At 39.6% G+C, this 17,802-nt stretch overlaps 1 pseudogene; it reads left to right on the top strand.

The window, feature by feature from the left end:
* The first annotated feature begins 9,219 nt into the window (after positions 1-9,219).
* LOC114685535 overlaps positions 9,220-17,802 on the top strand; it is a 58,179-nt pseudogene continuing 49,596 nt past the window's right edge.

Genomic DNA, 17,802 nt, shown 5'->3' on the forward strand with positions numbered 1-17,802 from the left:
TAACTACAAACTCCAAGTGTGTGTGGATTGTGAAATCTTTGACAAGCATTCAGATCTTATATAACTCAAATGAATCCCTATTGCAGAGTATTCGGTTAATTATTTTGAATGTCAACATGAACATGTAACTTCCAACAGCACAAATATCATCAGAGAATAGTAGAAACTTCTGTTTGCTGTAACTTCCCAACCAGTTTGTTCAAGCAATGTGCTTGAAACTTGCCTTAATAAATGAGTCTCTTTCTTCTATAACTATAAATGTCCCATGAAATTTTTACCACGTAACTTTTTGTAACTTTTCCCACTGGGTGCCCTGAATCTAAGATCTGGGCTGTGGTATTTACTATTATTTTTCCCTGTGGTGTTACCCAAGAACCTGTAATAACATCTCCACTGGGTATGTAAAAATCTCGATGAACTCATATTTCTCACCAAGTTGGAGTTTAGTGAAATGGTCTGAACAGATAACAATCTGGACTGAATGGGCATTAGTCTTTCTCCCCAGGAAATGCTAACAGAACATATTTTCAGTTATATTTGGTTCCAGAATAAAGAATCTCTTATTTCCTTTCAGTTCAGAACAGTGTTTCTTATATGACTCCAACTGTCATGTCACAGAAACTTTGACCTATATTGAAATAATGACCTGAGTCAATTACACTCACTCAGCAGAAAGGATGTATTTGATTAGTGGATATGTGATCAATAAGTATGAAACACTGTAGATGCAGGTCTTACTTTATAGTTAATACAGATCCAAAAAAGTTATCTCAATCTCATGTTTACTAACTTACTGTAAACTGTTAATACAGGGTAAATAACACCTAAACAGTAATAATAACTGACTTCCAAGTGATTAAATATGTCTACTGTGCCCAGAATTGAGTTTCTAGTTATGCTAAGTTGTGGTGATATTTTGTGGGTGCACTAACAAATAAAGCTTGCCTGAAGGTCAGAGGGCAAAACTAGCCACTAGTTAGTCATAGAGGCCAGGCAGTGGTGGCACACACCTTTAATCACAGCACTTGGGATCTCCTGCCTTTGATCCCAGTACTTGGGAGGTACACATACCTTTAATCCCAGCACAAGGAAGGTTGAGACAGGAAGTGATATGGCTGGGTGGATAAAGGAATATAAGGTGGGATGAGACAAGAGCTCAGTCTTTTTGCCTGAGGAATTGGTGAGGTGAGAGATAGCTGTGGCTTGTTCCTTTGTCTTTCTGATCTTTCAGCATTTACCCCAACATCTGGCTCTGGGTTTTTAGTAAGACCAATTAGGATCCATGCTATATCTGGTTCCCCAATATAGTATTACTGTAATAAGGTTAAAACCTTCCTTTTTAATTAAACAAAAAAGGGGAAATGCTGTGGGATAATGCTCTTGTACACTGTAAAGATGAGTCACTCAAAATAAGTTAATAAAATGCTGATTGGCCAGTAGCCGGGCAGGAAGTATAGGCAGGGGGAACAGAGTAGTAGAATTCTGGGAAGAGGAAAGGCAGAGTCAGGAGTTGCCAGCCACATGCAGAGGAAGCACTATGAGAATGTCAAATTGAGAAAAGGTACCAAACCACATGACTAAACATAGATAAGAATTATGGGTTAATTTAAGTGTAAGAGCTAGTTAGTAATAAGCCTGAGCTAATGGCCCACCATTTATACATAATAATAAGCCTGTGCATCAATTATTTGGGAAGCAGCTACTGCATATTTGGAAACAGACAGACAGGGGAGAAACATTCCACCTACATGGTGCCCAAATATTTGGCAAGGATTTCCGCATAAAACCTGAGAAACCTTAAAAAAAAGGATTCTCAAGCCCAGAAAAACAGAGTCAAACTTGGCTTCTTGGTAACTGTCTTTTCTCTGGTGTGCTCCATTGGCTGGTGGTGAGCAGAGGCACGGCTCCTTTAAGGGATGATTTCCTGACTCAACATTAGCAGGAAAAACCATGCTGCTCTTTTAAGAGGCCCTGCTGTCCAACACTTATATGGTGTTGATGAGCAGCAGGCAGCATGCTACTCAGTGGTCTGGACCTGAGACCTCCCCAGAGTTGGAGGTGATACACATGACTCCTGCCAGTACCTCCACCATGAAGTCAGACTCTCAGGAAAGTAAGGAGCCCGCCACTTTAATCCTAGCCACACCTGCTTAAGAGATTAAACACACATATGGTAAGAAAAAGATAGCGATATATAGTAAAGACAGATTCAGGAAAGAAAAAAAAAAAGACAACAACCTCTATAAACAGTTCACATTGTGTTTAAAAATATACATAGGCTTGGGAGAAAAAGAGAAGGTATAGACAGTCATAAAAAAGAAATACATAGCTTTAAAATAATAAAGCATAGTACTTAAAAAAGAAATAAATGTAATATTAAAAATGCCTTGTAGAGACAGAAAATACATAGGGAGTCTGGATCCTATGTGTTATTGTATTGATTTTGAATTTTTTAATGTCTGATGGGCAAGAGACAGCCACTGGAAGACATGGAATTAAAAAGAGGAACTGATGAAATATACCAACCTAGATATTTTAAGAATTCCTTAACTTTAAAAATAAAGTAAAAAAATGTATTTTTCAAATAGAAAAAAAGTGCTTGGAGAAGAGGTTTTGCTTTTGTTTCCATGGGAAACAAGAAGCTGTGGATTCAGTCCAGGTTAATATGGATCAGATTTGGTCAATGAACAACTACTGAAACTTGGCAGATGATATCAACAAAGGTTACTGGTCTTCCTGGGACTTGGTCATTATCTCAAAATTTTCCAGGGACCCTGGGGATGCCTTTGCCCACAGACATCTGGAAGCAGTATGGAGAAAACTATGCCCCCATTCCCAGGAGTTGGGGGGTGTGGGTGGTATTCAGTTATTTGGTGGGTTATTAGTGTTTGTTATAGTTTAGGGAAATATAAAAGTATAGGATTAAGCCAGGCGGTGGTGGCGCACGCCTTTAATCCCAGCACTCAGGAGGCAGAGCCAGGAGGATCTCTGTGAGTTCAAGGCCAGCCTGGTCTCCAAAGCGAGTTCCAGGAAAGGCGCAAAGCTACACAGAGAGAACCTATTTCAGAAAAAAAAGTATAGGATTAAAAAAACTATTAATCTTATATATTTTACATTAGTATGGATCTTTGTTTATTGACACAAATTTAAAGTTAATCTTGTCATATCTTATGTATATTTCTACTCTGTTTATTGTATTGTGCTTATGCACTTCATTTAAAATGTATTATATAATTAAGAAATACAAATTAATAGTCATCCATAATAGCGATCTTATAGTCATATTAGTTAGGTTTTCTAGGTATACACAGATATATTTCAAATAGATAGGTAACCTTCAAACACTTCAAAGACCTACAGAATATGGCATTTAATAGGTTTAATAACCCGAGGCTTTTGATGACATTGAAACACGTCTTCTCCTGGCAGCATCAATCTACTTCAGAGAAGATGATGGGCATCGAAGAAACTCCATTTGGAGTTTACTTTCTTTGTTGCAAATTTTAACCACTGGGCAAAAAAGTGTCCTTGCCTCAACTGTTGACAGTATACTGTCCAAATTGGATGAGCAAGACACAAAAGGAAGTGACTGCCAAGCTTTGCCACAACAAGGTAGGACAGTCCTTCAGAAAATCCTGCTTCACAGGTGAGTCCTTCAGATATTCTAGGTCTGTAGGCTGAAGATGATGCCCCAACATTGCAGAGAGACTTTGGGTGACTGTCTAGACAGCCAGCTGTTTCTGTCATTTCTCACAATTTTTGTAAGTCACTTGCTTGCACTTCCTGCTTACTAGGTTATTTTTTTCTTGGGTCTCTGATGGAGTTGAAGACTAGGTAGTTGTAGTTATAGGTTTCCTTGTTAACAAATTTGGAAAAGAAACTCACTAAAGAGGTGTAAAGTGTATAAGTTTGAGAGACATCAAAACATAGTTTTTGGTTGGTAATACAAGTTAGGATAGAAAGTGAATTAGGTACAATGCTTTGGACTGACCAAAGTGGGATAAATAATGAGTATTTTCTCTGAGTGTGTCAAATGTTAGTGGACTAGACATTATTGATGTAACTACTGCTTGTGTGTATTGTACATAGTTATTGTATGTGCTGTATACAGTTTTTCTTATATTAGTTATAACCTTATTTTATTATTTTAGACCAAAAAGGGTAAAGGTAGTGACATTTTGTGTATATTCTAACAAATAAAGCTTGCCTGAAGATCAGAGGGCAAAACCAGCCACTAGTTAGCCATAGAGGCCAGACAGTGGTGATACACACCTTTAATCCCAGCACTTGGGATCTTATGCCTTTGTTCCCAGTACTTGAGAGGCACACATGCCTTTAATCCCAACACTAGGAAAGTTGGGACAGGAAGTGATATGGCTGAGTAGAGGAAGGAATATAAGGTGGGAGGAGACAGGAGCTTAGTCTTTTTGGCTGAGGAGTTGGTGAGGTGAGAGGTGGCTGTGGCCTGTTCCTTTGTTTCATCTTTCTGCACTTACCCTGACATCTGGCTCCAGTATTTTATTAAGACCAATTTGGATTCATTCTACACCAAGTACAAATGAGGTATATTTACAGAGACGAGATGGGAAGGAGAGGCCAATTTATAATCTTCTGTATATGCTACTGAAGTACAACCCAAAGAATGTATCTCAAAACAAGTTTAAATTTAGTTTGTTTAATATGACATAAAATTAAAATTGACTGTAATTATATAAGTCTATACTTGTATTAATGCAGATATGTATGTTAGCTTTAAAAGTTTGTGTTCTCAGAACAAGGGGACCAAACACCAATGAAAATGGATGGCCCAGGTGACCTAGCATTTCAAAATGCCTCTGTTACAGTCCCCTCAGAGTTCTACAAGCAGAACAACTTCAAGGCTGCTGGCTGAGATGATACAGCCTCATAGAATACTCCAGTCAGCACTTGACCATGATCCTAAATTTTCTCAGGACACCCCAAAGATAAAAGTGCTCATAATTAATAGGAAGTAGTCTAGAGAACTATGCCTATATTCAGAAAAAAAAATGGGTTATGGGTATTATCCTGTGAGGGGGGATTTGTAGGGATTAGGCCAGAATTTAAAAAAAAAAAAACAACAACAAAAAAAAACACCACGTCAACAGCAAGAGCTTAAAAAAAGGATTTTTCCATCACTTGGTAACAACCAAGGAAATTATAAGAAAATGTCCTACTTGTTTCTTGTATAATCAAGCTCCATTACCTACAAGGAATAACCCTAAAAGTACTCATAGAAATGAAATTTGGCAGATGGATGTGTTTCATTTTGCAGAGTTTGAAAAATTAAAATATGTACACCACAACATTGATACCTATTCAGGATTTCAATGGGCAACTTCTTTGAGCTCTGAAAAGGCTGATTCTGTAATCACTCATTTGATAGAAGTTGTGGCCATCATGGGAATATCAGTACAAATTAAGACTGACAATGCTCCAGCATGTGTCTCTAGTAAAAATGAAACAGTTTTTGCGTATTACAACATACAGCGTATTACAGGTATACAACACAATCTCACAGGACAAGTAGTTATAGAAAGATCAAATCACACTTTAAAGGAAATGCTAAATGAACAGAAAGGAGTAATAAAGACCCCCAAAGATAGATTGCAAAATGCCTTATTACCTCTAAATTTTTTAAATGCTAGTGAGAAAGGAGCAACAGCTGCAGAGAGACATTGATCAACAGAAAAAATTACTCAGTTAAGTCAGCCAGTGTACTTTAAGGATGTGTTGACCTCAGAGTGTAAACTGGGATATGTGTTATATTGGGAAAGGGGTTTTGCTTTTGTTTCCACAGGAGAAAAAAAGCTAGGTACACCATCAAAATAAAGATTCGATTCAAACAGGAGAGACCTCTACATTAGGAGAAGTGATTGTTCTTCAACCAATGTGGTGATTCAACATGTCAAAATGGAAAAACTCACCAAATTAGGGTTGGGGCATGGTTCTGTTTTTGTCTTTACAGGAGAATAAAAACATCCATCTTAAGGATGTCAAAGACCTTTGGACAGATAAACATCTAAAGAAGGAGGGAGAACTATCCAGAAAACTTTACCAAGAAAAACAATCTGGCATGATGGTATAATTACTTCTACAGTGTGAAAATCTTTTTATCTCTTAAAATATTTATTGTCCCAACTCAATTAAAAACTAAAACTGGTTATGGAGTTGGAGTATGGCTCTCTCCTCTATACCCAAGCATATTGTTAAAAGAAAATTTAGAGTCTCTGTCTCATATCAGCAGAGCCATCTGGTATAGGACAGAAAAAAAACCCCAAAATCTAGGGATGATGGTTGTCACAAATCTCTGCCCTGAAATTTATTTTGACTCTTTGTAACTTTTACTTAGGTGCATTACTATCTTTAAAAATTAAACTTTCCATTTTAATATTAATGATGTTTAAGTTTTCCACAGTGAACAATAAATTTTCCTAACACCAATCTCTGAAGTCTCCAAAAGGATGACTGGGCCCCATAACAACAATTCAACCTGGATCACTATAATGCCATCACACCAATAAACACCACCAAAAGATCGGTTTTGGACTACAAACTGCTCAAGACAATTTTAAGATGGCTAGCTGAGATGGTCTGCCTTCTTGCACCACTCCAGCCAGAACTCCAGATAAATCCATTACTCAGAGACTGCTTACAAATACTGCAGCTACTTCTGCAAATACTTAACCATTGTTTCAGTTCTTACAAGGTCCCACAGAGACATGTCACCCCCAACAGCAGGAAGCAATTCTAAGAAAATGATTCCCACTTTTCCAATAGGTGGGGTGGGTGGTTTGGGGTTTTTTTCCTCAAAGTTAAGGTTAATTGTCATCTGTAGGGGGCGGTAACAAGTTGTTAGAGGGGTGGGAGCAGAACAACAGAAATTAAACTCAGGAAGCTCATTTGAAATAGAAAAAGGGGGGATAGGCATGATAAGATTAAAAGGTGGAATAAGAGGTAGACTATCAGTTTTAAATAATTTACATTGGTATGGATTCTTAGATATTGATACAAATCCAAAGTTATTTTTGTTATATTGTATATATGTTCCTTCTGTTTTAGATAATTTTGTATATTAATACAAATGTAAAATTATTTTTGTCATACCATATACATGTTTCTACTTCTGTTTAGGATATTTTTGTATGCTGATGCAAAATAAGGTTATTTTTCATATTGTATTTTACATTTTTGCCTCTCAATAAGTATGGCGATATAGTGTTTGTAATCTAGGAAATAAAGCTTGCCTGAAGATCAAAGGACAGGGCTAGCCACAGAGTTAGTCATGGAGGTCAGGCAGTGGTGGCAGACACCTTTAATCCTAGCACTCAGAAGGCAGAGGCAGAGATCCATTTGGATTTCTTGAGTTCAAGGCCACACTGGGCTATATGAGATTAATCCAGTCCCAAAGAGAAACAGAGCTAGGCAGTGGTGGCACACACCTTTAATTCCAGCACTTGGGATCACACACCTTTAATGCCAGCACTAGGAAGGTTGAGACAGGAAGTGATATGAAAGGAATATAAGGCAGGAGGAGACAGGAATTAGCCCTCTTTCATGCTGAGGAGTTGGTGAGGTAAGAGGTGGTAGCTGTGGCTTGTTCTGCTTCTCTGATCTTTTAGTTTTCACCCTTGATATCTGGCTCTGGGTTTTTATGAAGACCAATTAGGATTTGTGCAACAGTTAAGATATTTTTTTATATTGTCACACTTGTGAGGTTATTATCCTTATACTGTACCTCTGTTTCTAATTTTGTAAAGGTATTATTACCTCTACAGCTTGTTTATTTTTATAATATGAAGCTTTAGTCCTTAAGGTATATAGATTAATAACAATTACAAGTTAATAGTGACCCATGTTTGTCAAACTTATAGTCATGTTAGTTAGATTTTCTAGACATGCAGAGGTATGCTCTAAATAGATGATCTTTAAACACTTCAAAGACCTACAGAATATGGCATTTAAATTTTTTTAATGATTTAGAATTCTTTTGACATGAAGCCTGTCTGCTGCTGGCAGTACCGATCCACTGCTGAGAGAATGACGGGCACTGAAGACACTTCATATGGAGTTTGGTTTCCCTTTGGCAAAACTGGCTTATTGGGCAAGAAACTGCCCTTGCCATGATTGCTGACAGCAAGTACGCTGTCCAACCTGGACAAACAGGACACTCACACACATACACAATGGGACTGCTGAACCTTGTCAAGACAGGATAGGACAGTTCTTCACATGTTCCTGCTTCTGAAAAAGGTCTGTCAGGTATTCTATGCCCATAAGCCAAAGCTGGACGATCCAGTGTTACAGAGGAACCTTGGGTGATTGTCCAGGCAGCCAGCTGTTTCTGTCATTCCTTGCAGTTTTTGGAAGGAGCTTGCTTGCACTTCATGCTTACTTAGGTAATATTATCTTCCTTCTCAGGTTTTTGAAGAGGTGGAAGACCAAATATTTATAGTTACTGTCCTCTTGAATCTTAGCTAAAGACACATTAGATCCAAAACTTAGATTCTCCAGGCAAGGACAACTATTGGAGTAATCTCTATAAAAGTTGCCTATTACTATGGTCTGGATATCCAGAATGTATTTCCATCTTTATGTTGTGCTTGTTGTATGTAGTTTCATTCTTTGTTAAGAGTATTACCTTTTCCTTTCTCTGGACAATACTTGATCATTGTTCTTATTTTATATAGTTTTTATTATGTTAGGATTAGAACCTTCCTTTTTATTTTAGACAAAAGGGGGGAATGCTGTGAGAATTTGGCTATTTGGTCTAATGACCAATGGCATGGAATGGGGTTGGCCTGATGGGCATGTTCTTCTCTGAGGATACCTAATCCTTTAAAAATCAAGTGGGGAGGGTTGTGTGCCCTTACACATTGAAGGCTTCTTGATGCCATAGCTCAGTTACCTCGTCTGAACCTCTCCCCATCCCTCTCTAGTGGATGAAAATTCAGTGGCACCACTTCATTCTGTATTCATGAGTGTGCTATATCAATTTCATCCTCTAATAAATAAGTTCTGATCCAAGATTTCTCTGGCCTGCCACATTAGGGAGATGGGTTACAGGTTGTTACTGGTAATGGTCAAGAAAAAAACTGAATAAAGGAAATTAGATTCAGAGATCTCCTTCTAAAAAGAAAATGGGGGATATAGAAATGATAGGATAAAAGCTTCGTTATTTTAAAGCAAAACTGAGTCAACGTGATTTTTAAACGCTGTAGTAAGATTAAATCACAAAATGTAGACAAGAAAACTTACAAGGCTAATATTTCTGTCAAAGACTCGACTCACATTAATAATCTAGTGTTGTGGACTAGAAGTGAACACCGGCCTCACTCCTAGGGATGTCCTGCTGACTCAGCTTCTTCCTCCAAAACACTACTACGGGCAAATCCAGGAAGTGTAGAAATCTCCATACATAGGTTCCCGGAATTCTTTCGCATAGATTTCTGGGAAACGTAGTCCAAACGACTGTGACGTCATAGGGAGACATCCAGGAAATCCCCATCAAGCTTTTGGTGCACACACGTGCAGCTTTCCCAAAGTTGGGCGAGAGTCCTCCCCTGCTCTACGTTCCTCTTGCGTCTCTGACATGGAGGTTGGTCCAGGGTGCAGCGCGGCATGACGCACTGTTGCGGGGTGCGGGGGTCCGTCTTGGAGGGAGCGGACCTGGGCTGGGTGGGAGGGCGGAAGAAGCTGCCTTGGAGGTGCAGTGCTGGACTGGCTGGGTCACCTGAGGTTGCAGGTCAGGGCTGGGGAGAAGGCGATAGGGACTGTGCACTGTGTGATTTCTTTAGGTAGCCGATTGCCACCCGAGTCTGCCTCGGGCTTCTGGGACAGGAGAGCTGCCTGGTAGCGCGGAGTAGATGATAGTGTAAAGTCCAGGATTGCAAACTAATGATGGTCAGCTGACTGCCTGCTCCTGAGGTGGAGCTGGAAGCTCAGTGAGCAGCTTTGGTGGGGAAGCATGCTTCTCTAGCTGAGCCGTTCTCACGCTGTCAGATTTCTCAGAATCTGTAGAGCAAACGGGGTCTGGTCCTTCCTACACTCTGCAGCCGGCCTAGTGTAACGGTCTTGAGGTCTTGATCGTGGTCATTTTGTCTGACAGATAAAGAATTAAGAGGAAAAACCTGAGGCCCAATGGTTCACCTGTGGGAAATTCTGGAACACAGCTGACAGATTTGTCAGAATCGGCTGCTATAGAAAAGCTTTGACTAGGGTGAGAGAACACACATACAACAGGCACAGATAGAGGCATCTTCTGCAGGAAGAAGGGGTTCTGGAGAAGCTGACTCCGGCCTCACCTTAAGGGCTGGGTTTTCTTAACTTTGAAAGGTCTTCCATCCCTTATGTAGAGTTAACCACAATGATTGTGTCAACAAGTCTTGATCTAGCCTTGAGCTTGTTGATCTAGTTCATAAGCAGGGTGTCTAGGAACAGATGAAAAACTCTCATGGCTTTCGTTATAGTGCCAGGCTTTTGTGTCAGGTCAGCAGGGTGACCTGTGTGTATTCACAGACCTGTGTGTATTCATGTGATTTAAAGTAAACAGACCTGTGATAGAAAAGAAACTCCAGTCTATTTTCTTGCACATCCTTGTCATCTCTGCATTTGTTAGTGGGAGGCAGGACCTCTGATCCTCCTCTGCTTCACAACAAATTCAAGGCCGGAGTCTGTGTCAGAAAACATTTAAACATATGTCATGGTCATGAGATATACCTTCTATGGTTCATTTCATGTTTCTTATAGTGAACACCATGACAAATCCCTGCAATCAGCACTTTGCTGACTTAAGAACTATTTGTGGTTAACTTCTGTTGACTAAATTACTCACTAACATGTTTTTGTTAAAGAGACTAAATGTTTGGAGATTAGACAGTTGTTTGCAATTACTATGTGGAGAAGAGTTCCTCTTTGTCTGGCTTGAATATTCCTCCCTATATGCAGCAAATGTTCATTCTTTTTGGATATTAATCTGTGTTAGTTATTGTCATGACCTGATGCTGATTTCTTCTGGTTTTACTGATTTCTTCCAGTTTGCTCCTTTCATATCCAATCTGAGACTCCATTATTTCTTCATTTCCATTCTGCAGTTCTTGACTGATGTGGATGCTGTGGTTACATTCCTGTGTCTTTTTTTCTGCAGCTGCAGCAGGGATGCCTTCCCCTGTCCTTACTCCAGAGGTTCCACTGTGTGCAGATGCTTCTTACAGTGAGCCAGAACAAAACCACTTCCTCCCTGTCCTTCACATGGGCACTGCCATGTCCAACCAGTAAAGCAAAGTGCTCATGTTGGTTCCTGCTCTTCACAGGTCCAGTCCAGTTCCCCTGTTGAGCAGTCTGTCTCTTTCTTCCTAGGCTTCTTTCATTGTATTCTAATGTCAGTGTGAGGGAGGGAGTTCCTTGTGTTTACAGCTCATGCATGAACCTTGCTGTGTTAGACATGTCATATCTGGAAAACTCTGGAGGGGAGGTGTGCTGGCTGAGGACCTTGAGTTCCTGTTGATCAATCTATATGACTACGTCAGAGGCCATGGAGAGACTTTGCATAAGATTTGAACAGGAGTCAAGCACATATCCAAGGAATAAACCTGAGCATCACAGATTTTTCATTACATTGTCAATTATGGATTACAAAAGTGTCTGGCATAATGTTCTACATAGTTATTATCAAATGCAGAAACATATATTGGGTTGAAAGGTGTGTGTTGTTGCATGGCCATCTTGTTGAAAATCTGGATTCCATTATTCTCTTCTTTGCAGTGTCTCTATGAAATTAAGTCAACTCTATGAGAATGCATGTCACCAATATTTATTGGATACACTTCACTTACTGGGGCTTTAAAAAGACTGAGAAACAACATACTGACTACTAAAATCCACAAATACATCAAGACATCTAATGTAAAAGGCAAAGCTTGTGATAATATTTTGAAATTTAATAATTATGCAATTCATGTTTGCAAATCTAGTACTATATTTGATATCTCATTTTTTCATCATTTATTCCACTTTCTATGTTATATCATTCCAAGACATCATAATTAATGACTCTCTCATGCCACATGTGTGTAAGTATAGAGCATGGATGGAGATCTAGGAGTTGGGACTTGATGATGTGTGTAATGTGTATTTTAAGCACTATGTCCTTTGATCAGGACATAGGCTGCTTTGAATGGAAGGTCACTACTGTCAGGAACCTGATCAGGAATCCAGTCCTCTCTTTGCATCTGGCTTGGACTTCCCACCAATTTTCAGTTTTGTCTGATTCTCTGAAAAGGTGTCTCTGAGGAATACTGACAGGAGATGCAGGAGTTCTTAATGTATCTACTCTGTCCATTCTGTTGTTCTAGGCTTGACTCTAGGACCAGTCTCTTTTCAAGTGGACTACAGATTGCTGGCTCCCAATTATATTGAGAATGTTAGCAATTTTTAATGAATGACAGTTTGCCCACCTCAGAGCAGACATTATTTGTACTTCTTTGCCATAGAAAGTGAATTTTGCCAGGCTCAAATTCCCTTCAAATGGTTGCCATTAGTTGTACTGGATAAAATTCCTACTAAATGCTCTCCTGTTTACAGGTGCACTGCCCTCCACCCACAGCATCTCATAGGAGATTGACCTCAAGACAGCAGACGCTTCCTCATGGAATGGTGGTAGACAGTGCTGGGCAGCACAGGGAGTGATCCTGGCAGTTAGTTCTCCATTGGGGACCTACACTATTTCTCTCACAGAAGTGTGTTTCCATCTGCACTGTGCTCAGGGATCTTTCCATTCTCCACAGTGACTATTTTCCCCTGCTCTTGGTGATCATATCATTAAAATGAGTCTCTTTTTTTTTTTTTTTTTTTTTTTGGTCCTCTTCCTTGTAAAGGTAGGAATGTACTCCACTAGCTACAAAGAAGCTTCACTATAGTTCAGTTGCTTTTCTTTTGAGAAATTACTGGGTGTTCTATTCATCAATTTTCTTCAGTTATCTTGTGACTTGGAAATGTATTGTCCTAGTTGCTACTTAACTCTGCCCTTTATTGAAGGTTATTATTTGTGTGGTCATTCTTTACAGAATATACATTTCTGCTGTTCCAAAGGTCTTGTGACAATAGCTATTCGATCCTCCCAATGCTGACACAAACTCAGAGGATTAGAGTTGTATTTGACATGAAGGTCTCCTGTCTAAAGGTGAATTTTCTTAGCGCTGGAAGGTGCTTTGCAAGCTCCAAGGCAGAGAGCAATAAATAATACTGCTTAACTGTTATGCCATGAACCACAACAAAGACCAGTGTAGCTAGAGTTTTTCTGGTCCTACCTGGCCCACAGTCAGGACAAATCTTTCTCACCTGCCAGTCCCGCAGCTGCTCAAACCCAACCAAGTAAACACACAGAGACTTATATTTCTTATAAAATGTATGACCATGGCAGGCTTCTTGCTAACTGTTCTTATATCTTAAATCAAACCATTTCTATTAATCTATAAGTTGCCACATGGCTCATGGCTTACCGGTATCTTAACATCTGCTTCTCTTCATGGTGTCTGGCAGCGTCTCTCTGCCTCAGCCTTCCACTTCCCAGAATTCTCACCTATACTTCCTGCCTGGCTCCTGGCCAATCAGCATTTTATTTATACAGAGCGATATCCATAGCACTTCCCCTTTTCTTTCTTTTTAAAAGGAAGGTTTTAACTTTCACATAGTAAAATTACATATAACAAAACATTTATCAAGCAAGAATTACAGTTATAATATCTAGTCTATTTGTATTTGGCAAAATTAAAGAAAATATTCTATCTACCCTATATTTGTGTGTCTAAGGTTTCATATGTAACTTATCTTTTATCATAACTAAGGAAATTATAACTATCTAGTCTTCAACTACATCAGCGACCTTATAATATTACTTCAGAAATGGGAGGATGCAAGCAACTTTCGAGAATCTTGTGAGAGTAGACAGAGACAGCTGGCAGCCTAGATAGTCACCTAATGTTCCTTTGTAAAGTTGGGGCATCTGTCTTCAGCCCATAGGCCTAGAGTCTCTCAGTCACTTTTCTCTGTGGCTTGTAGAATGTCTGGCAGTTTCTTCTGCAAAGCAGAAACCTGAAGGACTGTGGGGCGTTTACCCACCACCCCCACAGCTTCCCAGAGTTTTCTTGAGTGTGATCAGCAAGAAATATTAGATAGAAGGATTTATAGCAGAGAATCTTGTGGAGATAAACAGATAGAAAATAAAGGATAGCCTCGAGAGGGCCTGGGACCTATTCCAACGGGCTCCGACTGTCTCTGGCCCAGGGTTTTTATAGAGACGCCAAGGGGTGGAGCAAAAGACCTCCTCCCCCAGCACAGCCAAGTGCAGACCATCTCAGACACCTGCATGCTGTGGATATCATTCTATATAAATAAAACACTGATGGCCAATGACCAGGCAGGAAGTAGGTGGCCAGGCAGGAAGTAGGTGGGACAAGGAGAGAGGAGAATTCGGGGAAGCGGAAGGCTGAGAGAGAGACTGCAGCCACCGCCAGGACAAGCAGCATGTAGAGACTCTGGTAAGCCACCAGCCACGTGGCAAGGTATAGATTTATAGAAATGGGTTAATTTAAGATAAAAGAGCAGTTAGCAAGAAGCCTGCCACGGCCATACAGTTTATAAGTGATATAAGCGTCTGAGTGATTATTTTATAAGTGGATTGTGGGACTGCGGGGCTTGGGGAACCTGGAGAGAAGCCCTCCAGCTACAAATGGCGCCCAACGGCTCGAGTTTCCACCTTAAACCTGAGAATATTTAATAACCAATTCTAAACAGAGCCAAAACCAGGTTCCTGCTTCTTGTCTCATACGGGCAGCTAGATGCGGCAAAACGCAAGTTTGGACACTGGCGGGTTCCTGGCGGGTGCGTTTGACCGGCAGTATGGCGGAAATGAGGCATCTGCCAGCGGCAAATTAAGCTGTGTGGTAGATTTAGTCTTTACTAGTATTTAAAAAAAAAAAAAAAAGAGGTTTCTGGGCTACACGCTGCTTTGATAAAAGCTTAGACCCACTATTTCTGAGACTTGATGACTCCCAGAGCTGGCGGAAAACGTACCACTGCCATGTTGGGAAGCTGAAGTGGGCGGAGCCAGCAGCCACAGCGCCGTTTCAGGCTTACAATGGTACAGTTTAAAGCAATAGGCTCAAGGCTCAAGGTAATATAAAACATAAGCCACATAAAGATGGCTACCACACAGAGAATCTGGATTATGTTCTCTTTGATATTCATAACTAAAGAAAAACATTTGATTACAAAAGCTGTTGAGTTATGCCAAAATGTATATTTTAAAGGTACCTTGACTTCAAAATTTGGATATAAGGATATGTTACTTTGGAAAAGAGGTTCTGCTTTTGTTTCCACAGAAAGCCAGAGGCTGTGGATTTGTTCCAGATTAAGATACATCAGGTTTCACCAGCCAAGACCCCCTGAAAGGACTCCGATGACACCATGGCCCAGATGATCCAACATCCAGATCGGTTTCAAGGCAACTGGTTCACACAATACAGCCTCACGGACTACCCCATAGGTCTAAAATTTTCTTTGCGTCCCCATAAGATACAGCGCCCCCCTCCAGCAGGAAGCAGTAAGAGATGCTACGCCCAAATTCCCAAATATACCAAGCTGGCTTTAGAGGTGGAATTGGCTCACTCCCCCTCTAAACCCAGACATATTGCTTTAAAAAAAAAATGGTTAAGGGATTCTTGTGTCCCAAATTAGAAGAGCCCTCTGGTGTGGGACAGAGAAAAACCAATATTTTTATTTAAAATAGGTTGATTATAAATGTGATCTCTTTCTAAAAAAAAAGGGGGATTTGATATAGATATATAGGAGGATATAGAGATGATAAGATAAAAGGATAGATTAATCAACCTACTTTTAAAGAACAACTTGTTTAAAATGTTTTACATTGGTATAGATTTTAGTTTATGTTTAAAATGTTTTACATTGGTATAAATTTTAGTTTATTGATACAAACTTGAAGTTAATTGTTATACTGTATATATATATATATATATTCTTAAGATATTATGTTTAACTCATTTAAAATTGTAATGGATAATTAAAAATAGATTAATAATTAGTCATCTATGATAATCATATTTGTAGCCATGCTAGTTAAGTCTTCTAGGTATACATAGATATATTTCAGATAGATAGGTAATCTTCAAACACTTCATAGACCTAGAGAATATGGCATTTAAATAACTTAAAATTCTGTTGACGTGAGACACAATTGCTCCTGGCTGCACCAATTGATCCCGAGAGAATGTTGGGCTTCTAAGACATTTCCATTTGGAAGTTTGTCTTTTTGGCACAAAATGGCCTACGGGGCAAAGAACTGCCCTTGCCTTGACGGCTGACAGTACAAATGCAATGCTGTCCTTTCTGGACAAGCGGGACACAAGGAAAGCGACCACTGTACTCTGCCAAGACAGGGTAAGATGGTCTCTCAGAATTCCTGCTTCTGAAAATGGTCTGTCAGATACTCTAGGCCTGTAGCCAATTTGAATGCACCAACAATGCTGAGAAACATCAGGTGACTGTCCAGGCTGCCAGCTGTCTTGGTCTACTCTTGCAAGATTCCCGAAAGTTGCTTGCATCCATCTACCATTTCTCAGGTACCATTATGTTCCTTCTCAGGTCTTTGATGTGGTTGAAAACTAGATAGTTGTAATTTCCTCAGTTATGACAAAAGATAAGTTAGATATAAAACCTTAAACTCACAAATATAAGATAGATAGGACATCTTCTTTAATATTGTAACTGTAATTCTTGCTCGATAATTGTTTTGTTATATGTAATTTTACCATGTTAAGGTTAAAACTTTACTTTTTAAAAAAAGAAAAAAGGGGAAATGCTGTGGATATCATTCTATATAAATAAAACACTGATGGCCAATGACCAGGCAGGAAGTAGGTGGCCAGGCAGGAAGTAGGTGGGACAAGGAGAGAGGAGAATTCGGGGAAGCGGAAGGCTGAGAGAGAGACTGCAGCCACCGCCAGGATAAGCAGCATGTAGAGACTCTGGTAAGCCACCAGCCACGTGGCAAGGTATAGATTTATAGAAATGGGTTAATTTAAGATAAAAGAACAGTTAGCAAGAAGCCTGCCACGGCCATACAGTTTATAAGTGATATAAGCGTCTGAGTGATTATTTTATAAGTGGATTGTGGGACTGCGGGGCTTGGGGAACCTGGAGAGAAGCCCTCCAGCTACACCTGCACTCAGGCCCATGGTCCTGATCATCCTCTATTCGGACCTGCTGGGTAAAGCCACGAGGAACCCCAGAACGGGCTCCCACAAAGGACCATTTTGCCAAGCAAAGTTCAGTAGTCACCTTTTTATGGGTGCTGCATGTCCAGTTGATTAAGCAGTCCAGGCAAGAACAGTTTCTTGCCCAAATGGCTATTTTTGCCAAGGTGAAGATAAACTCCATATAGAGTGTCTTCCATGCCCACCCTCCTCTGAAGTAAATCGGTGCTGCCAGGAGCAGTCATGTCTCACTGTCCAGAAAGTCTAAATTTTTTAAACATTTTAAATGCCATATTGTGTAGGTCTTTGAAGTGTTTGAAGATTACCTATCTATCTGAATTATATCTATGTATACCTAGAAAACAATTTGACTATAAGTTTAACTATCATAGAAGACTAATTATTAATCTGTATTTCTTAATTATCCAATACAATCTAAATGAGTTACATAAACATAATACCTCAAATGAGAATAGAAATATATATACAGTATAACAAAATTAAGCTTAAACTT

Source organism: Peromyscus leucopus, chromosome 11 (genome assembly GCF_004664715.2).
Source record: "Peromyscus leucopus breed LL Stock chromosome 11, UCI_PerLeu_2.1, whole genome shotgun sequence".
Classification (NCBI taxonomy): Eukaryota; Metazoa; Chordata; class Mammalia; order Rodentia; family Cricetidae; genus Peromyscus; species Peromyscus leucopus.